We start from the raw sequence: 24338 nt of genomic DNA, 5'->3' as shown, positions 1-24338 counted from the left end.
TTCACAAGTCCACTAACAAGGCATCAATTTGCATGTTCGTAGTTTTCCTAATATTAAAACATTCCTGCATTGCTCATAAAAATCCCACCTGCTCATAGTTTATTATCATCAGGATAAGCTGCTGTAATCTCTTCACTAACATTTAATTTAAAACTTTACATCAATATTCTTTAGGGATATTGATCTATAATGCTTTTTCTCTGTTTTGTCTTTTCCTGGTGTAGGTGTCATCAAGATATATGTGCCATAAAATGAATTAGTTAGGACTCCTTTTTTGCATATTAAAATATTTATTTTTTTTAGTTCTCAATATTCATTTCCACAAGGTATTGAGTTACACATTTTTCTCGCCATCTTTCCCCTACTCCCACACCAAAACAGCAAACTCACTAAACACCCCTCCCCCCATCCCATTGACCCCTATATTCTCCCCCATCACTCCCTAACTTTCTAACAGGGCAAGACAGACCTCTATATCCCAGTACCTTTTATTTTTTTTCCCAGTTGCATGTAAAACACAATTTCTTTAAACATTTTTTTAACTTTGAGTTCCAGATTTTTTCACTTCCTGCCTCCTCAACCACCCACACTGGGAAGACAAGCAATGCAATATAGTTTGTACATATGCCACTACCCAAATCATTTCCATAGTTATCATATTGTGAAATACCAACTATATTTCACTGCATCCTATCCCACCCCACACTTACTCCATTTTCACCTTTGACTTTATCCCTTTTTAAAATGTTTCCTTCTAAATACCCTCTCCCCCAATCTGCCCTCCCTTCTATCATCCCCCTTCTTATCACCTACACCCCCCTATTTTCCTATAGTATAAGATACCCAATGGAGTGTGTATTTCATTCCTCCTTAAGCAAATTCAATCACAATAGGTTCGTTCCATTCCCTTTGGCCTTCCTGTTCTTCCCTTCCATTGTAACTGTTTTTCTCTTGCCTCCTCTATATGAGATAATTTACCCTAATCTATCTATCCCTTTCTCCTTTACCTAATAAATTACTCCCTCGCCTTTTAATTTTTTTTGTATCATCCCTTCATATTCAACTCATCCTATGGCCTCTATGTATACATGAACATACATATGCCCACACTCATGCACACATACACATATATTTATATAAACATACACCCTCCTATACATACATATATGTATATGTGTATACACATATATTCCCTTCATCTATCCTCATAGTGAGAAAAGTCTTATGAGTTTCAATTATCATTTTTCCATGTAGGAATAGTAAATAGTAAATGTAACTTTAATAAGTTCCTTATGATTTCTTTTTCCTGTTTACCTTCTCATGCTTGCTTCTTGTATTTGAAAGTAAAATTTTCTATTCAGCTCTGATTTTTTCCTCAAGAATTCTTGAAAATCCTCCATTTCATTGAATGACCATATTTTCCCCTGTAGCATTATACTCAGTTTTGCTGGGTAGGTGATTCTTGGTTTTAATCCCAGCTCCTTTAACCTATGAAATATCATACTATATGCCCTTCCATCCCTTAATATAGAAATTATTAGGTCTTGTGTTACGTTGATTGTGTTTCCACAATACTCAGTTTTTTTCTTACTGACTATTTGCAGAATTTTCTCCTTAAACTGGGAACTCTGGAATTTGGTTATACTATTCCTAGGAGTTTTCTTTTTGGGATCTTTTTCAAGAGGTAATCAGTGAATTCTTTCAATTTCTATTTTACCCTCTGATTTTAGAATATCAGGGCAATTGTGCTTGATAATTTCTTGAAACATGGGGTCTAGGCTCTGTTTTTGATCATGGCTTTTGGGTACTCCAATAATTTTTAAACCATCTCTCCTGGATCTCTTTTTGAGGTCAGTGTTTTTTCCAATGACATATTTCACATTGCCTTCAATTTTTTCATTTGTTTGGATCTGTTTAATAGCATCTTCATTTCTCATAAAGTCATTAACTTCCATTTACCCCAGTCTAGTTTTTATGGAGTTATTCTCTTCAGTGAGTTTTTTAAAATTCCTTTTCAATCTGGCAAATTTAGATTTTTAAGGCATTCTCCTTATTGCCTTTTTGAACCAATTTTGCTCAGTTTTTTCCAATTAAGTATTTTATATTTCGTTCTACTTTTTCAGTCTTTTAATTCTGTTTAACAGATTCATGGTGTCTCACAGAATTGTTAACTTTCCTTTGGCCAATTCCATTTTTTAAGGGGTAGTTTTTGTCAATCTTTTTTTTGTGCTTCTTTTTTCCTAGCTGTTGACTCTTTTAAAATAATTCTTATGCACAATTTTCATTTCTTGTCCTAATTTTTCTTTTACCTCTTTTGGTTTTTAAAACCTTTAAACCATCTCCTCCCCTTTCTTTTCTTTTTGGAGGGCAATTGAGGTTAAGTAACTTGGCCAAGGTCACCTGACTAGTTTTTTGTTGTTGTTGTTAAGTGTCTGAGGCCAAATTTGAACTCAAGTCCTTTGGACTCCAGAGCCGGTGTTGTACTCACTGTGCCAACTATCCACACCTTAAAAACCTTTTTGAACTCATCCAAAAAACTTTTTGGGCTAGAGACCAATTAATAATCCCCCTTGAGGATTTGCATGCAGGCATTTGTTCTATTTTTTTTCCAGATGTAAACTTTACTATTTTTTAATTTATATAATTCATTTCCATAAGATTTTGAATAATTTCTCGCCATTTTTCCCTACCCACCACTTCAAAAAAGTGACCCACTGAATATCCCCTCCTTCATTCTGCTCTCCCCCATATCTTCCCCCATCCTCCCTCTGACTTTCCATTAGGGCATGGTGAATCTCTATGAACAAGTGGCTGTATTTCTTATTTCCCAGTTACATATAAAATAATAATAATGATAACATACATATATTTTAACCCTTTGAATTCCAGCTTCATTGCCTACCTCCCTCGTCACACACCCCCACTGGGAAGTTAAGCAATTCAATATAGGTTGTACATGTGTAGTTATGCAAAATATTTCCATAGTGCATATATTGTATAAGAGTGATTATATTTCCCTCCATCCTTTCCTATATCCTATTTGTTCTGTTCTCTCCATTGATCCTTTCCCTTTTCAAATGTCTGTGCTTCCAAATTCCATCCCTCCAGCCTGATCTCTCTTCCATCATCCCCCCTCTCAATCTATTCCCCACTTTTCTCCTGTAGGGTGAGACACCCTATTTGGTGTGCATGTCATTCCCTCTTGTAATGGGAATGTAAATTTTAAAGATCTTCCCTGCCCCTAGGCTAAAGTGTACCTGAAGGCTGCGGTGGAAGGCTTTTTTTTCAGTACATACTTCTTGATTGGCCAGTGAGTCAATAAGGTTGTTACATTCTCTGACCCAGGAGGCTATATAAGCCCTGATGTGTATCTTTGTTTTGGGGCTCACTTTGAGAAGTGTTCTGTGATTTGATGAAACTCTGGGAAGCCGTAGTCCAGAGCCCCCTGGCTTTGAAATCCAGATGTTGTTTGGTATGGATGTAATGGTTGGACAGTATGGAAAACTTGATCTCTTTCTCTGTCTTGATAATTCTGTCTGTATACTTTGAAGTTCAGGGTGCTGACCTTTTTTCCCCTGAACTAGGTTAACGATACATATTTGACTGATTAAAGTAAACTTCTTAACCCATTTTGAGTTGCTTTCCTTTAACAAAGCAGATCCAAGAACCTGAGTTGGCAGCAACCCTGGCGACGCTTGGGGTGCTTGCTGCTACAAAACCCTGCTTTGGTGCTCAGTTCTTATCTTTTCCTGTGGCTGAATTCTGAACTCCTGGGTTCCTTGTCCTCCCACAGGTGGCAGCCACTCCTGGCTTCTGCCTAGGTCCCCATGCAGGCAGCTCACCATTCCTGCTCTCAGCTCAGCAAAGTCTGCATGCAGGCCATTCTTCTCTCCTGGTCCAAAGCTCCACAGAGTCACAACTACCACAACTGGGAAACAAACAATTATCCCAGTCCCCATACTTTCCTTTTACTGTGCAGATCCTGTTCATGACGCCATTTTTGTAGCAGCAAGCACCCCAAGCGTCCCCAGGGTTGCTGCCAACTCAGGTTCTTGGATCTGCTTTGTTAAAGGAAAGCAACTCAAAATGGGTTAACAAGCTTACTTTAATCAGTCAAATATGTATCATTTATGTAGTTCAGGGGAAAGAGGTCAGCACCCCAAACTTCAAAGTAAACAGACAGAATTATCAAGCCAGAGAAACAGGTCAAGTAGACAGTTTTCCAAACTGTCCAACCATTACATCCATACCAAACAACATCTGGGTTTCAAAGCTGGGGGGCTCTGGACAACGGCTTCCCAGAGTTTCATCAAATCACAGAACACTTCTCAAAGTGAGCCCCAAAACAAAGATACACATCAGGGCTTATATAGCCTTCTCCTGGCTCAGAGAATGTAACAACCTTATTGACTCACTGGCCAATCAAGAAGTATCTACTGAAAAACAATTCTCCCACCCCAGGCTCCAGGTGCACTTTAGCCTAGGGGCCGGGAAGATCTTAAAAATTTACATTCCCATTACACCGCCCTAAGCCAAATTCAATGAGAATAAGATTGACTCATTCCCTTTTATTTTCATGTTCTTCCCCTTCATCATAACGATTTTCCCTTGCCTCTTCTATATGAGAAAATTCACCCCATTTTATCTCTCCCCTATTCTCTCATTATAATCCCCTCTCATCTCTTAATTTCATCTTTTAAGTATCATCCCTTTTTTTTAATTGGTCCTGTGCCCTCTATGTATACCTCTACACATATATACACACACTCATATATGTATTCATATACCCATATACCCTCCTACATAAACATATATGTATGTACACATATATATGCATATATATAGTACATTTCTATTCCCTTCAACTATTTGTATACTGAGAAAAGTTTAATAAGTTGAATTATCATTTTTCCATGTATGAATGGATGTAGTTGAAGTTTGATAAGTTTGTTATGATTTCTTTACCTGTTTACCTTCTTATGCTTCTCTTACTTCTTGTATCCGAATGTCAAATTTACTCTTCAACTCTGTTTTTTTTTTCATCAAGAATGCTTGAAAGTCTTCTATTCCATTGAATTTTTTCCCATGAAACATAATATTCAGTTTTGCTTAGTAGGTGATTCTTGGTTTTAATCACGGCTACTCTGACCTCTGGTATATCGTATTAAAACCATTTCTTCCCTCCATGTAGAAGCTGCCAGAACCTGTGTTATCCTGATTGTTTCCACATTATTAAAATTGTTTCTTCTTGGCTGCTTGTAATATTTTCTCCTTGATGTGGGAACTCTGGAAACTGGCTATAATATCCCTAGGAGTTTTTTTTGGGGGGGAGGGGATCTTTTTGAGGAAGTGGTTGGTGGATTCTTTCAACCTCTGTTTTGCTCTCTGGTTCTAAAATATCAGGGCAATTTTCCTTGAGAATTTCTTGTAGGATGATTTCTATGTTCTTTGTTTGATAATGGCTTTCAGATAGTCCAATAATTTTTAAATTGTTTCTCCTGGATCTGTTTTCTAGGTGAGTGGTTTTTCCAATGAAATAATTTATATTCCCTTCTATTTTTTTTCATTTAATTGGATCTGTTTCATAGTATCTTTATTTCTCATAAAGTCACTAGCTTCCATGTGCTCCAGTCTGATTATGAAGGAACGATTCTCTTCACTGAGCTTTTGAGATTCTCTCTTTCATCTGGTAAATTCGCCTTTTTAAGACATTCTTCTTATTGGCTTTTTGAACCTCTTTTGTCATTTGAGTTAGGCTATTTTAAAGGTGTTATTTTCTTCATTCAGATAGTTGACTCTCATTTCATTATTTTCTTGCATCATTCTCATTTATCTTCCCAATTTTTCCTTCACTTCTCTTATTTAGTTTTCAAAATCCTTCTTAAGCTTCTCTATGGCCCATTAGCAGCTTATTCTTTTGATGGAAGCTTTGGTTGCAGGAGTTCTGACTTCAGCGTCTTCCTCCTCTACCATGCCCCTGTATGTGACAGGTAAAAATGTGGTTTTTCAGAGACTATCTGTTAAGTAAGTCCTTAGGCTTTAGGCCTAAGTTTCTATTTTTCTAGAAATTATGTGACTTTGAAACTTTAGAAGTCTTTCTATATAGTTGCTCTAGTCTAGTCAGCTCTTTTTACCCAACTTACCATAAAAGACTTAAGTTTCCATAGAACTGCAAGTATTGCTGAACGAGACTGTTGATAAGGTGAACGAAGCAGTAACCTTGGGAAGTTGAGGCAGTAGACTTGCGAAAAAGCTCAGACCCTGGTTCCCAGACTAAAACTCCTAGGTAACACTAAAAATAATGATGAATGGAAAGGAGTTGGCAGCAGCATGTGGATTTGACCAATCAAGGAACAGACAGTAGCCTTGGGCACTCAAGTCCAGATAAGAATATGTCTAGGATAAGACTGAAGGGAGGTTCAGTATTCTAAGATTGTTGCTGTGCCTGTGTAATGATCTTCATGTATTATGTATATTATCCAATAAGATTAGAGCCTCATTAGTAAAAATTATGTTAATTCTTGTAACCTTTTTCTTATTTAACCCAGCTTTAGCTTCTGAAAGGCGGCCTCCTCTCCTGGGCATTGTTCAAGTGACTGGACCACCCACTTCTCGGGAGATTCTAATAAAACTTCCTATCTTCACTTTGAAGGCTTGGAGTAGTCAGGTTGGGTTAGGGTCTTTGTACCCCACACAGCTAGGGGCTCGTCCAGGATCACGTGACTCGGTGGGGAATGTCCACTGCCCCTTTTTGGAGGCAGGAAACCATGGGATATTTTGTTCCTGTGGTCTCCAAAGCAGGGTGGTTTTTCTCCTCTCTGCCGAGCGAAGTGCCCGAAGAAGAGAACCTCAGTGAAAGGGAAGAAGGGAAAAGTGTAAGTGATGGATCCAAAGCTCCATGAATGATGAGTTGATGAGCTCAGCAGTTGGAGAACTATGCTAGTGTAGCCTGCAGGTAAGAGAGTACCAAGTCAACCTCAAGAGTCTGGGAGCCCATTGGCTGGTTCAAGGGAGACCCGAGAGGAAGAGCCTCTCAAATTTGTGTAGATAGAAGGACTGCAGGCTCCAAGGGAAGGATTCATTGAAAGTGCTGTCGGGTGACTGCAGGCAGGTGGTTGACCTCATGCTGGAGGGAGAGAGGACAGGAAGTGCCTCTCCTGTGAGAATGGGGAAAACGCAGTCCAAACCCCATGGAAATTCGTAGTGATATCAAGAAGTGCCGGCTAATGGTGTAGATTACAAAACCGGTATGAATTGCCAATAGATAAAGGGAAGGATAAAAAAATGATAAAGTGAAACTGGCTTGTATATTCGTTCTTCGTGTTTCTGTGTAAAGTGTCTGTCTGTGTAATTAAAAGCCTCTGTGCTTTCAAGGGCAGGAAGAAAGGATCGGCTAGATTGCCCCTACACCTGGGGATCTTTGCCTAGGTTATCTTAAAGCAAGTCTTATCTGGCCAACATTAGATCTGAAGGCCAAGCAAATATGTGATTTGTGCCGAGGATTTCTGACAGTCTTCTGTGAGTTTTTGGAACTTTCTTGTCTGTTTCTCTATCTCTTCTGTTTTCACATTTCTGTGTGATTGAGTGTGAATGAGTAATGTTTAAACTGCAGCTGGACTGCTGGACATTTCTTTGGAATGCTGTTATCTCTTTCCCTCATCCTCCCTTCCCATGCTGCTGAATTCAGGATAGAGAGAGAAAGATAGGCAAATATTGTCTTGTTTAGGTTATATGATGGTAAATGCAAGTCAAAGAGTCTAGGAATAGCATCAGGTCAGAATTAGAGAGAAATGAAGTGTTTGGTTTTAAAGGGGCTCTAATCCAAGTCCAACAAAAGGATGAGTAGACATTAGGAAAAGCCAGAAAGTTTAATCATGTAGCAAAGGAAGAAGCACGGGTAAGAAGTTAAGATGGGCACAAGTTATTTGCTATTGGAAAGTTTGACAGAAGTTTTAAGATTTTTAAAACTTTGAAAATCTCCTTCTCTTCGTTCCACTCTGGCCAAGTAGAGAGAGGAGAAGGTTATAAGAAAGGGAGGGAATCTTCTGCCCTCAGATCAAAAAGAGGCAGGCAGATGAACATTTAACTTTTTTCCTGCCTCATCTAAAAGAGGAAAGCTTTGTGTATCAGAATGCAACTCAAAGGCAACTGAATACATTCTGGTCATTTTGGAAGAGTGTCACTCCTGATTCAACGCTAAAGATATATAGTATTTGGCACTGGGGCAAATTAAGAAAATTACATAGATCTGTAAAAGAGACACCTCAGGGGTGAAGCCTTGAGCTCTCCAGCACAGAAGAGGACACCAGGGTCCCACTCACTCAACTGGTAGATTCAGAGCTCTAATTTTCAAAGAAGTTCTAAAGAGTGGACACATAAGTGAAATTTGTGGGAGTAAGAGTTAGAACAACTAAAAATATTTGAGCAGATTTTGTTAAAGCCTTTCCCACCAGATCAGATTAAGGAAAAAGAGTGCTGAAGAGTAGTGGGGAATTTGAGTTACCCTACCCCTTGAAAGCTATGTCAAGGGGCCCTACTGGCAACAGCCCCTGGGTACCCTGAAGCCCCCACCTCTAAGATTGCAGATGACCCACCCCCCCTCTCCTTTCAAACCCCTGGGTCCACAACCAGACTCTGCAACTGTGGGGAGAGGAGAAAAGCCTCTGCACTTGGTCAGGCTAATTTTCTATCAATAATTTTTGTATGTGGTGTATTGGAAATAATTAATGTCATAATGTCATTGTGTTGTTATGGTATCTCTAGATTGTAAAATCCTCTTGTACTATAAAAATTAAGTGACCATTGTGAGCAAGAAATGGTGTTACATAAAGCAGTTTTCAATCTGAATTTTATTGAAACTAAAAGATGGGGGGAAAAAAAGTTGTGTAAAACCAGCTATGCTATTTTATCAATTTTGTTAACCCTATTTTATAAGGTTTATTTCATTTGAATTGGATTTTTATGTTAGAAAAATCTGATCATTTAAAATGGTTACATTTGGGATACAAACAGGTAATAATAGTAATAATAAACTATTTGGAAGATATGAATGTGAATGGGTAATTGGAATAATAAGTAAAGAAATAAATTTGTGGATATACATATATATCTATATCTATATATACATTTCCTTTCTGAGGAACAAGTGTATTAGAACTTAGAAATATATGGTTACATGATCAAAAGGTACATGTTGTTATTTGGCATTAAGAAACTGATTCAATGTATGCCCCCTTCTCCCCGAAAGTTTTATTTACTTTAGTTTACTGTTCAGTAAGGGGATGGTGGTGGAATCCACATCCTATGGATTTTTATTGGACTGACATAATTGTAAAGGTGCTTGGTACAATGCCTACTACAAAACAACAGTTCTATTTGAGTGTAAACCGTGTAAGCTAAACATTAATTTTTTCATGTTTGCTAATCTTATGTGGAATTTTCTTTAAGTGTGTATTTTATGCCAGTGGTAATAAGATGAATGATTTTCTGTGCAAAGCAATTTGGAAATGACTAACTTAAGATCACCACATTGGTAATTACTTGATTTTGGTTTCAAAGTTTAAATTTAGGTATATGATACTTATTTATAACATTGTTACTGGTAAACAGTTGTATTGAAAGAAAGTTTGAGTTAAGATTGTTTAAACTTGTAAGATTGTTAACCGAGCTATTTGGAGTTATTGCATAAATCAAATATTTACCAAAGTATTCTTGTGAAAGGTAATTATGTGAAGAAAAGACCTGTTAAACCTCCTTGTATGAATTTTGTTAATTATTTGGGAAAGATTTTATGACCAAGGAATTTAGGAATTGTATAGTAGTTAAAGATATCAGGATTTTCGAAAAAGGGAAATAGCCTTGTGAAGAAATATTTTATAAGATCTTTGGTATGAGATGATGGGGAACAGATTAGCAGACAAGAAAGTTAAGAAGGCTGCCCTGTCCATAGAATCTATGAAGAGGGATGTGTTGAATCCCCAAGTCCCTAAGACAAAGGCAAAACTTGTGTTCATAGAAGCTGAAAGGGAAAACTTAATTTAGTTTGGGAAGACTGAAATTGAGCAAGGCTATCAGTTGTTGCTTGATGGCAGAGAAATGGTTAATCAACAAATCTGTGAAGTGTCTTGTATGCAAGAAAGTAAACAAAAGTGTATTAATAAAGCAGTGTGAGTCTCCTGGCGAAAACCTAGGAAAGACTGACCCTGAGATTTGGAGAGTGGTGTTTATGGGTTCCAGAATAGTGAAGAAGTTTCAGAAGTTTTGTGGGAAAGACTGAGAACAAGATGAGAGACACAAGATGAGAGAGACAAGGAAAAATTTTTAATCCAGGATGGGGAAGCAATCTTATTAGTCCTGGGAAAGGAAGCAGGGAGAGAGGGACAGCAGGTAGAGAAGTCTGCCCATTAGTGTATTGAATCATTATCCCATGGACCTGAGATTGGGATTATAAAGTTACTCTAGAAAAGTTATTTCTGTGTATATGTAATTGGGTCCCAGTGTATTACAAAGTGTAATTAGGTATTGATGCAATTGACTGAATTAATTGTTGGGATTAAATCAGAGACATTTTTAGTTGAGATAAAAGAAATTTTAGTGTGAGCTGAAACTAAGGATAGTTATAAGAAGATAGGGAAGCTGGGGAAGTGGATGCAAATCTACTAGAGCAAGAATTTATAATCCTAATTAAAATATTTTTATTAAGAAGAATAAATATAGAAATGAATACATTTTATTTGAGGCTCACTTTAGAGATGTTCCTTAACCAATGTGAGATTATAATCATATTTTAAACTGAATGTTGGAGCTTGTTATTTAAGATTTGATAGGACTGTCAACTGACTATTCCTCTGAGTCTAACTCCAGGTATGGATATTAAGAAAGGCTATCCAAGCTATCTGAGCCACCAATCCATGATGCCAGACCCTATGAGGTACAGATATGGAAGGCCTGTGAAGTATGGGTATGGAAGGTCGGGAGAACGACAGTTCCGTATGAGCTGAGGTAGGATTCTCCTGACTCGACCCTCCCAGTGACACCTGGCAGACTCTGAGCTTGGCTCAATGCATATTGCATCTTGGTATACATTTTGCCTGGAATTGACATTCTGAATTTGGGGAAATATGGCCCCCTCATTACAGTTTTGTCCTTATTCTTGGTGGCAAGTTTCAATAATCAAAAGTTTTGAAAACAACAACAAATCTATTAAATACTTGGTTCTGGAACATATTAAGTTACTATAAGATAAAGCTAGTAGGCTTAGGAATTAGCATAGGTATTCCTGTGTAAGTCAGGGTCCTTTAGTTCTTTGCAACGATGTGAGGACAAGTAGGTCAAGGGTTTGTGGGAATATTATTCTGTTATTTAGTTAGTATCACACTTGTCTCACCTTTCTCATAATTAGTTAATATTAAAAGGAGGATAATCTTTGTACTTGGTAAATATTTTAATTGTTGTAATTGTTAGTATAATGTAAATCCCTTAGTGAAATCTCATCCTCCTGGTGGAGGAATTGATAATGGATTAATGCAAAAATATAAGAATCTAGTTTTAAAGTATGATCATGACAATTGACCAAGACTCCAATTTTAATTTTGTAAGAATGATAAGGGTTCAGGACCTTTAATTTAAATTGGTTCTAAGGTTCTTTTTGTAGGGAAGTGAATGAAAGAAGGCAGAAGAGAAAGCCTGGAATGCAATGCTGAGGATGGATTGATGGAAAACAGCCAGAGGACTTCCGTCAGATGGTGTAATCCCTGCCAGACAACAGTGTGAAAAGAGACTTTTGGACTTTGAAAGGGACAATTGTTTGTTAATTACATTAATTCCTGTATGTATGTATTCCATGCATGATCAAACTAGTCTCAAAAATTGTTCAAGATGTTATTGCTAAAATGACAAGATTAGACACACAACCTCTGGAAGAGGTCAGGTTGATTTTGTTACAGAATGAAGGATGGGTACCTGTACACACAATTACTCAAGATGAAGTGGGACCAACCAGAGATTTAGAAAGCCAATGTGAGGCCATGCTCAAGATGTTTGAAGAAAAAGAGTGTGAAAGAATGTTAAACTGTTTTAGTGAGAAACCACAGTAGGCTAAAAGGGAGGAGGGACTGTATGGGAAAGGTAAAAGTGTGATTTCTCAGAGACTATCTGTAAAATAAGTAAGTCGTTAGGTCTTAGGCAAAAGTTTCCATTTTTCTAGAAATTATGTGACTTTGAAACTTTAGAAGTCTTTCTATATAGTTGCTCTATTCTAGTCAGCTCTTTTTACCCAGCTTACCATAAAAGACTTAAGTTTCTATAGAACTGTGAGAATTGCTGAACAAGACTGTTGATAAGTTGAACCAGGCAGTAACCTTGGGAAGTCGAGGCAGTAACCTTGAGAAAAAGCTCAGACTCTGGTACCCAGACTAAAACTCCTAGATAATACCAAAAATAATGAAGAATGGAAAGGAGCTGGCAGCAGCAGGTGGATTTGACCAATCAAGGAACAGACAGTAGCCTTGGGGCACTCAAGAATGTGTCTAGGGTAAGACTGAAGAGAGGTTCAGTATTCTAAGATTGTTACTGCACCTTTGTAATGAACTTCATGTATTATGTATATTATCCAACAAGATTAGAGCCTCATTAGTAATAATTATGTTAATATTTGTAACTCTTTTCTTATTTAACCCAGCTTTAGCTTCTGTACCTCGGCCTCCTCTCCTGGGCATTGTTCGAGTGACTGGACCGCCCACTTCTCGCGAGATTCTAATAAAACTTCCTATCTTCACTTTGAGGTCTCCAAGGAGTCAATTTGGGTTAGGGTCTTTGTACCCCACACACCCCAATCCTTTTTGTTCCCCCAAAAAGGTATCCAAAGTCAGAACACTGTCTTTGTCTTGCTTCTCTCGTTTGCTCATGTTGCTACTCAATTACTTGACTTTGGAACTTTTTGCCATAGTACAGCTCTGCTACCAGAGCGGGGAGCTTTGTCCCAATTGCTGGGGCTTTCTCAAATGCTGGAGCTATTAGTTGGCTGCCCTCTCTGAAGCCTTCACAGGCTCTGGCTCACTGGTCATGCATCCCAGGGTCTCCACTCCACACAGTGGTCCAGATTGAAGCAGTTTAAAGCAAGAGTGATTACCCCTCAGACTGAACACTTGGTCCCCCTACTATCTGCAGGCCCAGAGTTCTGAAGCAGCCACATGGCAGTGGATAGATGGCTGCCACATCTCAGCCACTTCTTGCACTGAGGGCAAAGGGTGGACCTCACTCCTAAACTCCAAAGTCCCAAAGTTCACACTGCACTGAGCTCTCACGTTGTCATTAACATCTATGGGTTGATTATTCTGGAAACCACCAAAGCTGCTGGTGGTCTGAATTTTGTCCAGCCAGTGGCTGGTTGTGGCTGCCCTGAGGCTAAAACCTCTGGTTCAAGCAGGCCTGGCCTGGGATCCCAGAGAGCTGTGTTGGCCCTTTCCTGCTGTCCTGCAGGACTGTCTTCAGCAGGAGGTTAGCCTCTCTGTGTCATCTGGTCAGTTCTGTAGCTCCAAAGTTTATTTAGAGTCATTTTTTACATGAATTGGAGGAGGTCGGAGTGGGAGCCCTGTGGAAGTCTTGTTTCTACTCAGACATCTTGACTCAGCCCCCATGTGTATATGTGTGTATGTATGTATATGTATATATGTATATGTATATGTGTGTGTATATGTATGTGTATACATACATACATATTTATTTGTTTATTTAATTTTTTTGGTAAGATGAGCTCTTCTCCTGGGGAGTAGGGGACATTGTGCCAAACTTTTTGCACTGGGTGACAGATACCTCTTTGCTGGCTCTTTGTACTGAGGCCTCTGGGTCTGGAAGTTTGCCCTTTGTGCTAGAGTGAACCAGTGCAATCACACTTACTGTGCCCTGAGTTCTGGGATTGCTAGTTTGCTTGCTATGACAGAACTGGAGGCCTCACAGCTGACCTGTCAATCCAGGACCTTAAAATAAGTAATGGTCTTAATTGCTGATGTGTGCTATGGCTAAGAGCCTCCTACTGGCTTGCTGGACACCACCTGCTTTGGCCTGTGCACCCCTTTGACCCAAGTGACTTTTCCTGCATTCCTTATAAGTTGTTTTGGACTGGAAAAATCATTTCATTTCATCTTTTTATGAGTTCTGTCACTCCAGAATTCTTTTAGAGACTTGATTTAAATGTTGTGTCTAAGGGAAACTTAAGATAGCTTAAGCAACTTCCTGGCTTTTCTCTGCCATCTTCTAGGCTTCCATATATTCAGCAAGTTTTATATAATTTGTAAAATGTAAAAATAAATAAAATTCTTTCTTATAAAGTTCCAAATTCCCCTGACAATGAATATTTTTCTTCTCCCTCTTTTGTATCCCCCCAAATTTCCAGTGGTCTTCTCTCCTCTCCTCTCTTCTCCTCTCCTTCTCTTTTTTCTTCCTTTTCTCTTTGTTTTCTTTCTCCCCGTTCAAATAATAATTGAAGCTAATTTTCTAGGAGAAATTCAGAATCTTGTTTGGGATCCTTAATAATCCTCCCAATTTTTCACATTCCTAAACAAACTCCTTACTTGTAGTCCAGGGACCCAGTGCTCTTACCTTTCATTCCCTTGATACTCTGTTCTTTGAAAGTACATTCATATTAAGCCACATAGCATTGATAACAAAATACAAAAACTGACTTTCCAATAATGTGTGTAGTTTTCTATGGATCCAATTGCATTAAAGGGATTAAAATTCTAACAGAGGGATTTCAGGCTACCACTAGCAAAAGAGAGAAGATTGATTTGAGCATTGTGTCTTTGCAATGTCCAGGAAAGGATAGCAAATGGTTACCTCTTCTGCCTAAACCAATCATCAGTAGAAATTATATTTGATTTAAAGTTAAGTTTACCCAAAGAAAGAAGGGGTTGGGACATATCAATATTGCAGAAGTTAATGTAACCTATGTGTAAGGTGCCTGGGGACCTGATTCTTGGACATTATAGTATTAGAATATGAATAAGACTTCTGTCTTGGCATATAACATGGTTGGGAGTTTTTTTTTCCACCAGGGGGAGGAGGGAATAAGCTTTGGTATTGTGTCTACTATGTGCCAGGCACTTTGCTAAGTGCTTTTACAAATATGATAACATTTCATCTATATAATAACCCTGCAAGTTAGGTACCTTTATTATTGTCATTCTAGAGTTGAGTAAACTAAGGCAAATAGATGTTAGGTGACTTAGCTAGGGTCATATAGCTAGGAAGTGTCTGAACCTTGATTTGAACTCAGGTCTTCTTGATTTCAGGCCCAGTGTTTTATTCACTGTACTATCTTTATAAGAACTAGTTGCCTCATAAGCAGAAGAATGGTATATTTTTAAGCCACCTGACTCAGCACTTGCTGACATTCATATCTGAAGATGCAGAACTCTTTTACTCACACCATGTACATGCAATAAAATGTTGTAAGGGGAAGGGGGGCGAGGTTGTGACTTACACCAAGTTAATTTCTTACAGAGAATTAAAGTCCAAAGTTAGAAGAACTGGTTACTATTGGCCTGAAAACCCTGATGTAATTCAGGTCCTTCATTGCTAGAATAATTGTAACATGCAGACTGGATTCCTGAATTCTCCAATACACATAGATCTTGCTCCCAAGACAGATAAGAAACTTCACTCCTTGCACCCGGAAAAAAGGAAAGAGGAGAAAAAACAACAACAACAAATAGGTTTTATTTCTTAGGGACACATTGCCTAAAATACAAGGACAAGATGTGGCTACCAGATTGTAGCAGTAATGGGAATTTGAAGATCTTCCCTGCCCCTTAATAAGACTAAGGAAATTTGAAGACGTTTCCTGACTTGAAGATTTTCCCTGTCCCCTAATAGGCTGAATGTAATCACATGGATACTGTGGTGGGAGAAGTTTCTTGAAGGGTGGAGCACAGCCCACATGAAGCCGAAGATAGAAGCAGCTACAAGATTGGAGAGAGAGAACTCACAAAGCGGGGCAGCTAGGTTTGTGAGTTTTGGTTTGTGGGAAGGATAAAGGATGGTTTGGCTCTCTGCTATGTTCAGGTGAATTAATTTCTATGTAACTATGATGGATTTGGTTTCCTGATGTTGGGGTTTGGTTTTCTGTTATCTGAATAAATGTTTTGCTTCTGTCTCCTATATGAAGAGTCTGTTATATTTTTTTATTTAGACCTATTCCAGCATATTTGCAGTCACTGTCGGCACCATGAATATTTTGTTGCAACTACATAGGCCCTCTTTGTTTACTTCATGGTGTGATAAAGAAGTTCTTTACCCTCACACATAAATATACCTAAAAATTGCCCAGCAAATGCTGAATCAGGTCTTTTAAAAAATTAGGACCACTTCACCTCTTTTTCAGTCAATGGAAAAAAATGCTGCTTACATACATGGCAGGGCAATGCAAGAACGTCCACACATCTTCCACATCTCCATTCTCATGTTATCAGTTTTCTGGCATCATCTATATTAGGGAGTCTAACCATAGAACAAAGCCCCATTACATATGTATAAAATGACTCTTTTGCATTGAAAACCCAGAAGTAACTGGTTTAGACTTTCTGAGTTGTGATTTTTTTATTCATTTCATTATAGTTTATTAGGATCAATAGCTCTTTAGGTTTTTTGCATTTGTTAAGTTACTGCTAGGTGTTTATCATCATGCTAAAGGGAGAGTAAAATTACTAAAATTATATCTTATAGTTCCTATACCATAAAATTTATAATCTCATAGAGAAATAATAGAATCCTTCAATAATGAAATAAGATACTTGATGAGTATATAAAAGAGATGTACACCAAATACTTTCTGAGATCTATGGAGAAAAGTGTCATTATTGACAAATGGGACCAGGGAAATCTCCACTAAAAAGTAAGTATATGATGTTAGCCTTAAGGAAGAAGTCAAGATTTGAAAAGGCAGTGATAGGGGAAGTCTTGAATGCTAACTAAAGAGTTTGAATAATTAATTCATCATTGGAGGGGGGATAGAACTGCCAGATCTGATTCATTGGAAAAATAACCTTTGAGAACACAGAATCACCTCCATGGAGTAATGAAGCATTGGTGATAGAGTTTAGTGGAGGAATATTGTGATTATATATGCAAAAATGAAAGAGATCAGAAACCATTACAAGGACAACCACCAGCAGCCAGGGTTAAAAACAAAACCAAAACCTTTAATTAGGTTTTGTTTATTTAGAGAAACTTGCTCCTCGTTGCATTTTTCATTTTTCAAATATTTATGTTGATATTGTGCTGATACAGACTAAGAATACCAATTATGCTTTAAATTCCTAGAGAATAGAATAATATAAACACATTTAATGCTGATTATATCCACAAATACAGTACCACTTAACATTTAATTATAAGCAGATGTAAAATTCACAGTACCACCTCCTAGGACCCTTTGAGACAAGATAGTATATCTAAAAAGACTTGTAAATAGCCTGAAATTTATAGTGAAACTGTTGTCTTTCAGGCATGGTCCTTATGGAGTTTGGTTCTACTTTTCAATCTGTTGAACATTTAACTTCAACCAGAGTGATTCTGATGAAGCCTTTCTATGTATTAATTAACCAAATAAAAAAGAACAATACAAATTGAATCCTCAATATTGCTGAAATGAACATTTAAAAAAATCATTACCAACTTAATGAGAAATATTGGTGATAACCCCCCCCTCCCCAAAGCTTTGCCCTAGGTCCTCTTCTCCTTATAAGCTCTTTCAAGGATCTTATCAGCATCCTTGAGTTAACATATGATCTCTGAGCAACTGAGTCCAAATTCTGTCTTTCCAGGCATGAATCTATTCCTCAGTTATGGCTCAGCATTGTGTACATCTATGCTTTGGTGCCCCATTGGCATCTCAAAATCAATATTCCTCAATCAGAACTCATCTTTTCTGCTAAACATTTCTTTCTTCCCCCTTTTATTTCTCATGAGAGCCCATTCATTTTCTAGTTATAGAAGCTGAAAGCTTCAAATTCATTTTTACATCTTTCCTCTATTTCCTCCTTTCGGACAAAGAATTAATCATTTAAGAGGCATTATTGATTCCTCTACAGCATCCTCACATCTTATTACCTTCTATTTACTCCACTGTTAAGCAACACTTTAATTCAACTCATCATCTCCTTTTTGCTTCAACAACCACAAAAGCCTTCCAATTATTATCCCTCCTTCCCTCCTTTTTTTCACTCTATAACTTTATAGAGCTTCTAAAATAATTTCCAAAAACTTAACTTTGCTCTGACACAATTAATTGCTCCCTATTTGCTGAATAATAAATAGAAATCTCTTAGTTTCCAAATTAAAACCTTCCATTTTAAAGCCTGCCATGTGAAATCTGAATTCAAAAAACCTTTGCATATACTGATCATATTAATCCACAATATACAACTCACCTTTTTAACCTTTAAAGCTTTTAAGCAAGCTGTCTTTTCCCAAACTTGAAATTGCTTTTGCTTTTGCAAAGGTTATCTCTTTTACATCCCTGCAGTGCATTTCTTGTTTATTTCAGCTTCATAATATTTTGGCTATTTCTGACTCTTTGTGACCCCATTTGGGTTTATATTGGCAAAGACATTGGAGTGGTTTGCCTTTTCTTCTCCAGCTTATTTTACAGATAAAGAAACTGAGACAGAGTTAACAAAGAGAGTGACTTCCCCAGAGACACACTGCTAGGAATTTCCTGAGGCCAGATTTGAACTCAGGAAGATGAGATTTTCTGACTCCAGGACCACTGGTCCAACTAGTTGTCCCATAATATGTATTTATAAGTTATTTGAGAGTAGTAACTGGGGGTGCATGTGTGTATATGTGTATGTGTGCACACGCACACCTGTCTGTCTGCCCAATGTCTAATAAATTACATATGCTTTATATTTTCTTTCTAAATTTGTAATTTTGTTTGGAAATACTCCAGGGAGGAAAATCCTTTTACAAATGAAGATGACTGGGCAGCTAGGTGGCACAGTGGATAGAGCAATGATAAGGGAGTCAAGAGGACCTGAATTCAAATCCAGCCTGAGGCTGGATTTACTTGACACTTGACACTTACTAGCTATGGACTCTGGACAAGTTGCTTAATTCTGATTGCCTCAAAGCAGAAAAATAAAGGAAAAGAAAAAATACAGAAAATGGCAACCTCACTGAAACTTATAGCATTAGTTTTCAGAAGATTGAGAAGTTAATCAATTATGCAGTCACATAGTTGATATACATCAAAGGTCATTCTTGAACATTGCTTGTACTAATTTCTTTTTTCATCACCTATGGCACGCTCTACATAGTAGATAACTAAAATTTATTTCTTATAATATGCAATACTTGTAGTATGACATGAGTTCACATCTAACCTCAGACACTTTCCATCTGTGTGACCCTGGAAAGGTCTCCAGTCTTCAGTTTTCTTATCTGTAAAGTGAGGATAAAGACACCATCTGCCTAGAAGTATTGTGAGGATCCAATGATTTAACATATTGAAAGTGTTACTTAACATATTTAAATATTAAACAAATTTAACATATTTAAAGTGCTACATAAATTCTATCTATTGTTATTGTTATTTTATTTCAGAATTGAACCTTTGACAGTTTGGCAACTTACTCAGAGTATGGATTACAAACACATTTAATGGTATACCAAGTTTGAAAACTTTGTTTTTTAATCTACAATTGCTTTTCTATGACCCACAATGCCACAGATTTCTTAAAAAAGGAAAGAAAAAGGAAAAATGAAGCATTTTTTCCCCTCTGCTTGGTTGTAAAACACAAATTACTGTTTTAGTGGTTTATAGAAAAGTTGAAAGTAAATAGAAAGAGGCTTTGTTGTTTGACTGATTCATTGTATAGACTCCAGATTCCTGCAGGGAGCAATGATCTCAAAATCTAACTCATATTCTTTAAAGTGTTAGTATAAGAACTAAAAAGAAAAATGGTATAGTAGCTGGTATTTTGTAGACTCCCCATTAAAAAGAACATAGGCAGTAATTATTTCCATGTATTAAGGAAAAAAGGGCTAACACTGATAGACCTTTTTTTTTAAATTAAATTTTGTGTTTACTTTTAGTTTACATCATTCAATTGCACAAGGTTTTGAGTTACAAATGTTCTTCCCATTTTTCCCCTACCCATGACCCCAAAACAGTGGGTCCACTGTATAATCCATCCCCCATCTGCTCTTTCCTATATCCTCCCCCATAACCCCTTTGACTTTCTAGTAGGGCAAAACAGATCTCTATACCCCAGAGCCTGTATATCTTATTTCCCAGTTACATGTAAAGAAAAAAATAATAACATTTTTTAAACATTTGATTTTAAAACTTTGAATTCCAGATTCTTTCCCTTCTTCCCTCATCATCCACCCTTACTGGGAAGATAAGCAATTCAATATAGGCTGTACATATGTAACTATGGAAAACATTTCCATAGTGGATATATAGTGAAAGACTGACTATATTTTCCTCCATCCTATCCCGACCCCCACTTATTCTATTCTCTAATTTAGCTCTGTCCCTTTTCAAAAGTGTGCTTCCAACTTCCCTCCCCCCAACCTGTCCTCCCTTCCCTCAACTGCCCTGTCATCCCCTTCCCCCAGACACTCCTGTAGGACGAGATATCCTATTTAGTCTGTATGTCATTCCCTCCCTAAGGCAAATTCAATGAGAGTAATATTGACTCATTCCCTTTTGCCTTCCTCTCCATTGTAACAGTGTTCCCTTAACTCTTATATATGAGATAATTTACCCCATTCAATCTCTCCCCATCTTCTCTCATTATATTCCTCTCTCACCTCTAAATTTCACCATTTAAGTACCATCCCTTCTTATTCAATTTGTTCTGTGCCCTCTGTCTTTGTATACCTGTACACATTTATGCACACACACTCACATATGTATTCATATGCCCATATACTCTCCTATATCGACATATATATGTATGTATACATTATATATATATATAATTTATACATATATATATTTTATGTGAATAGTTGAAGGCAATAGAAGACATAGATATATCTGTATATATCTATGTCTTCTGTTGCCTTCAACTATTCACATAATGAGAAAAGTTTCATAAGGTACAATTATAATTCTTTCCATGTAGGAATGCAAATAGTTCAATTTTGATAAGTTCCTTATGATTTCTTTTCCCTGTTGACTTTCTCATGCTTCTCTTGCTTCTTCTCTTTGAATGTAAGCTTTTCTATACAGCTCTGGATTTTTCATCAAGAGTGCTTGAAAGTTCTCTATTTCATTGAATGACCAAAATATTTTCCCCTGAAACTTAATACTCAAATTTTCTGGGTATTTGATTTTTGGTTTCAATCCCAGTTCCTTTGACCTCTGGAATATCATATCCCAAGGCCTTAAATCCCTCAGTGTAGAAGCTGCCAGATCTTGTGTTATCCTGATTGTGTTTCTACAATATTCTAATTGTTTATTCTTGGCTGCTTATAATATTTTCTCCTTGATCTGGGAATTAGGGAACTTGGCTATAATATTCCTAGGAGTTTGCTTTTTGGGATTTCTTTTTCTTTAAGAGGTGATCAGTGGATCCTTTCAAACTCTATTTAGCCCTCTAGTTCTAAAACATTAGGGCAATTTTCCCTGAGAATTCCTTGAAAGATTATTTCTATATTCTTTGTTTAATCATTGCTTTCACGTAGTCCAGTAATTTTTTAAATGATTTCTCCTGGATCTATTTTCCAGGTCAGTGGTTTTTTCAATGAGATATTTCGTATTGCCTTCTATTTTTTTTCATTTGTTTGGATCTGCTTCATAATATCTCTATTTCTCATAAAGTCACCAGCTTCCATTCACTCCAATCTAATTCTGAAGGAAAGAGTCTCTTCAGTAAGCTTTTGAGATTCTTTTTCCATCTGGAAAATTCGAAATTTTAAGGCATTCTTCTCCCCATTGCCTTTTTGATCCTCTTTTGCCATTTGCGTTAGTGTATTTTTTAAGGTGTTATTTTCTTCAGTCAGGTTGTTGACTCTCTTTTGCTGATTTTCTTGCATCATTTTCATTTCTATTCCCAATTTTTCCTCCATTTCTCTTATTTGATTTTCAAAATCCTTCTTAACCTCCTCTAGGCCTGTAAAAAGTTCATATTTTTCTTCGAAGCTTTTGGTGCAGGAGTTCTGCCTTCCTTGCTTTCCCCCTCTTCCATGCTTTGATCTTTTCTGTCCCCTAAAAAGGAATCCAAGGTTTGATTTCTGTGTTTTCTTTGCTTGCTTATATTGCTACTCAATTATTTGACTTTTGAACTCTACTTCTAGAGAGGAGAGATTTGTCTCAAATCTCTGGGGTTTGTGCAGCTGCCAGAGCTATTAGTGAGATGCCCTCTCTGAAGCCTCCACCCTCTCTGGCACACTGGTCATACACCCCAGGATCTCCACCCTAGAGAGCAAAACAGATCGAAGCAGGTTAAAGCAAGTGCGATTTCCCCTCAGACTGGTTGCTTGGTCCCCCTACAATCTGCAGGTCATTAGCTCTGAAGCATCCATGTGGAGTTGCCACTGTGCCTCAGCTGCTTCTCCCTCCAGGGGACAGAGGCTGGACCACACTCCCAGACCCCCTTTTCCCACAAAGTCCACTGACCTCTCACTTTGTCTTTGGCATTTATGGTTTGATAATTGCGGAAACCTCCACAGCTTCTGGTGATCCAGTCTCCAGAAGTTCCTCTAACCTGGGCTGGTTGTGGCCACCCTGAGGTTAAAATCACAGAGTCATGGAGGGCTGGGCTTGGCTCCCAGCAAGTTTCAATTTTCTCTTCCTGCCTGCCTGCTGGTCTGTCTTTAGTGGAAGGTTGTAGCAGCAAGCACCCCAGCATCCCCAGGGTGGCTGCTCACACAGGTTCTTGGATCTGCTTTGTTAAAGGAAAGCAACTCAAAATGGGTTAACAAGCTTACTTTAATCAGGCAAATATGTATCGTTTACCTAGTTCAGGGGGAAAAGGTCAGCACCCCAAACTTCAGAATATACAGACAGAATTATCAAGACAGAGAAACAGATCACGTAGACAGTTTTCCAAACTGTCCAACCATTACATCCATACCAAATCAACATCTGGGTTTTTCAAAGCCAGGGGGCTCTGGACAATGGCTTCCCAGAGTTTCATCTGATAAAATCACAGAACACTTCTCAAATTGAACCTCAAAATAAAGCTACACATCAGGGCTTATATAGCCTTCTTCTGGCTCAGATAATATAACAAACTTCTACACCCACTGGCCAATCAGAAAGTATCTACTGAAAAAAACAAGCCTCCCACCCCAGGCTGCAGGTACACTTTAGCCTAGGGGCAGGGAAGATCTTTAAATTTGCAATTCCATTACACAGGTTCATTTCTCTCTGTCCCTTTGTGGGGTATGTAACCCTAAAGTTTGTTTAGAGTCATTTTTATAGGTATTTGAGGGCGTTATGGAGAGGGCATATGGAGTTTTACTGCTTCTATTCTACTATCTTGGTTTCCCCCTCCCCTCCACTGCTAGAGTCTGAATTATTTTTTTTTCAAACTTATTGTTCATCAGTGATGGTCATCTCAGTCACAGTCGACACAATACCATTTCCTGAAGCTCCCAGCATAAATATTTAGTCATAACTGAAATGAAATTTTCTACATTTTATGAGATGAAAATGTTACTTTAGAGAACCTTTCTTAGTAACAACATAAATATTCCATTCAATTCATTGGAACTTGGGAGGATTTACTGTCACTTTATTATAGTTTTCTGGTTACCATTTTTGATTATTATTTTAATGTTGCTATCTGGAGCCCAAAGGAAAAACTAACTATTTCATTGTTATTTTTTGCAAGTTGGTCCTGTCCTCTAAAATAGCACCTAAAATACACACGCACTTATATGTATGTATGTGTATAAATATACAAATATATGTGTATATATGTATGCTCCACTGCATTTAGCTTCCTAGCTACCCATTCATCCTTCCATCTGCCCTTTTCTCTATATAAATGTCTATCATTTATCTATTTGCAATTTCTATCTGTTATCTATAATATATCTATATGTCATCAATTTATATTTATTGACATTTTTTGTATTTTGATATTTGAATACCCTCTCTCCTATTAGACCAGAAGAAGGTTGAAAGAAGGACAATCATCTTTCCCTTTTTTGGTAAAATACTTGGCCGATAATAGTCTATTAATAAATGCTTGTTGACTAAACTTGACTTTAATTGGCTTGATATAACCAGGGACATAGATTCAAGCTACGCTTTTGACAGATAGATGGATGGATAGATAGATAGATAGATAGATAGATAGATAGATAGATAGATAGAT

The 24338-nt window shown here is 37.5% G+C and overlaps 2 long non-coding RNA genes across 2 annotated transcripts in view; both read left to right on the top strand.

The window, feature by feature from the left end:
* Positions 1–24338, top strand: part of LOC138166598 (uncharacterized) — a 397412-nt gene that overhangs the window by 340619 nt on the left and 32455 nt on the right. The window lies entirely within an intron of this gene.
* On the top strand, positions 10697–11912 carry LOC138166593 (uncharacterized). The gene is made up of 2 exons (XR_011169639.1): positions 10697–11001; positions 11654–11912. It is a non-coding gene; the product is annotated as an uncharacterized lncRNA (long non-coding RNA).

The sequence above is a fragment of the Petaurus breviceps genome, unplaced genomic scaffold (genome assembly GCF_028583685.1).
Source record: "Petaurus breviceps papuanus isolate PSGF00001 unplaced genomic scaffold, PetGlider_PUasm1.0 225, whole genome shotgun sequence".
Lineage (NCBI taxonomy): Eukaryota > Metazoa > Chordata > Mammalia > Diprotodontia > Petauridae > Petaurus > Petaurus breviceps.
This window is presented reverse-complemented; position numbering and strand designations above follow the sequence as displayed.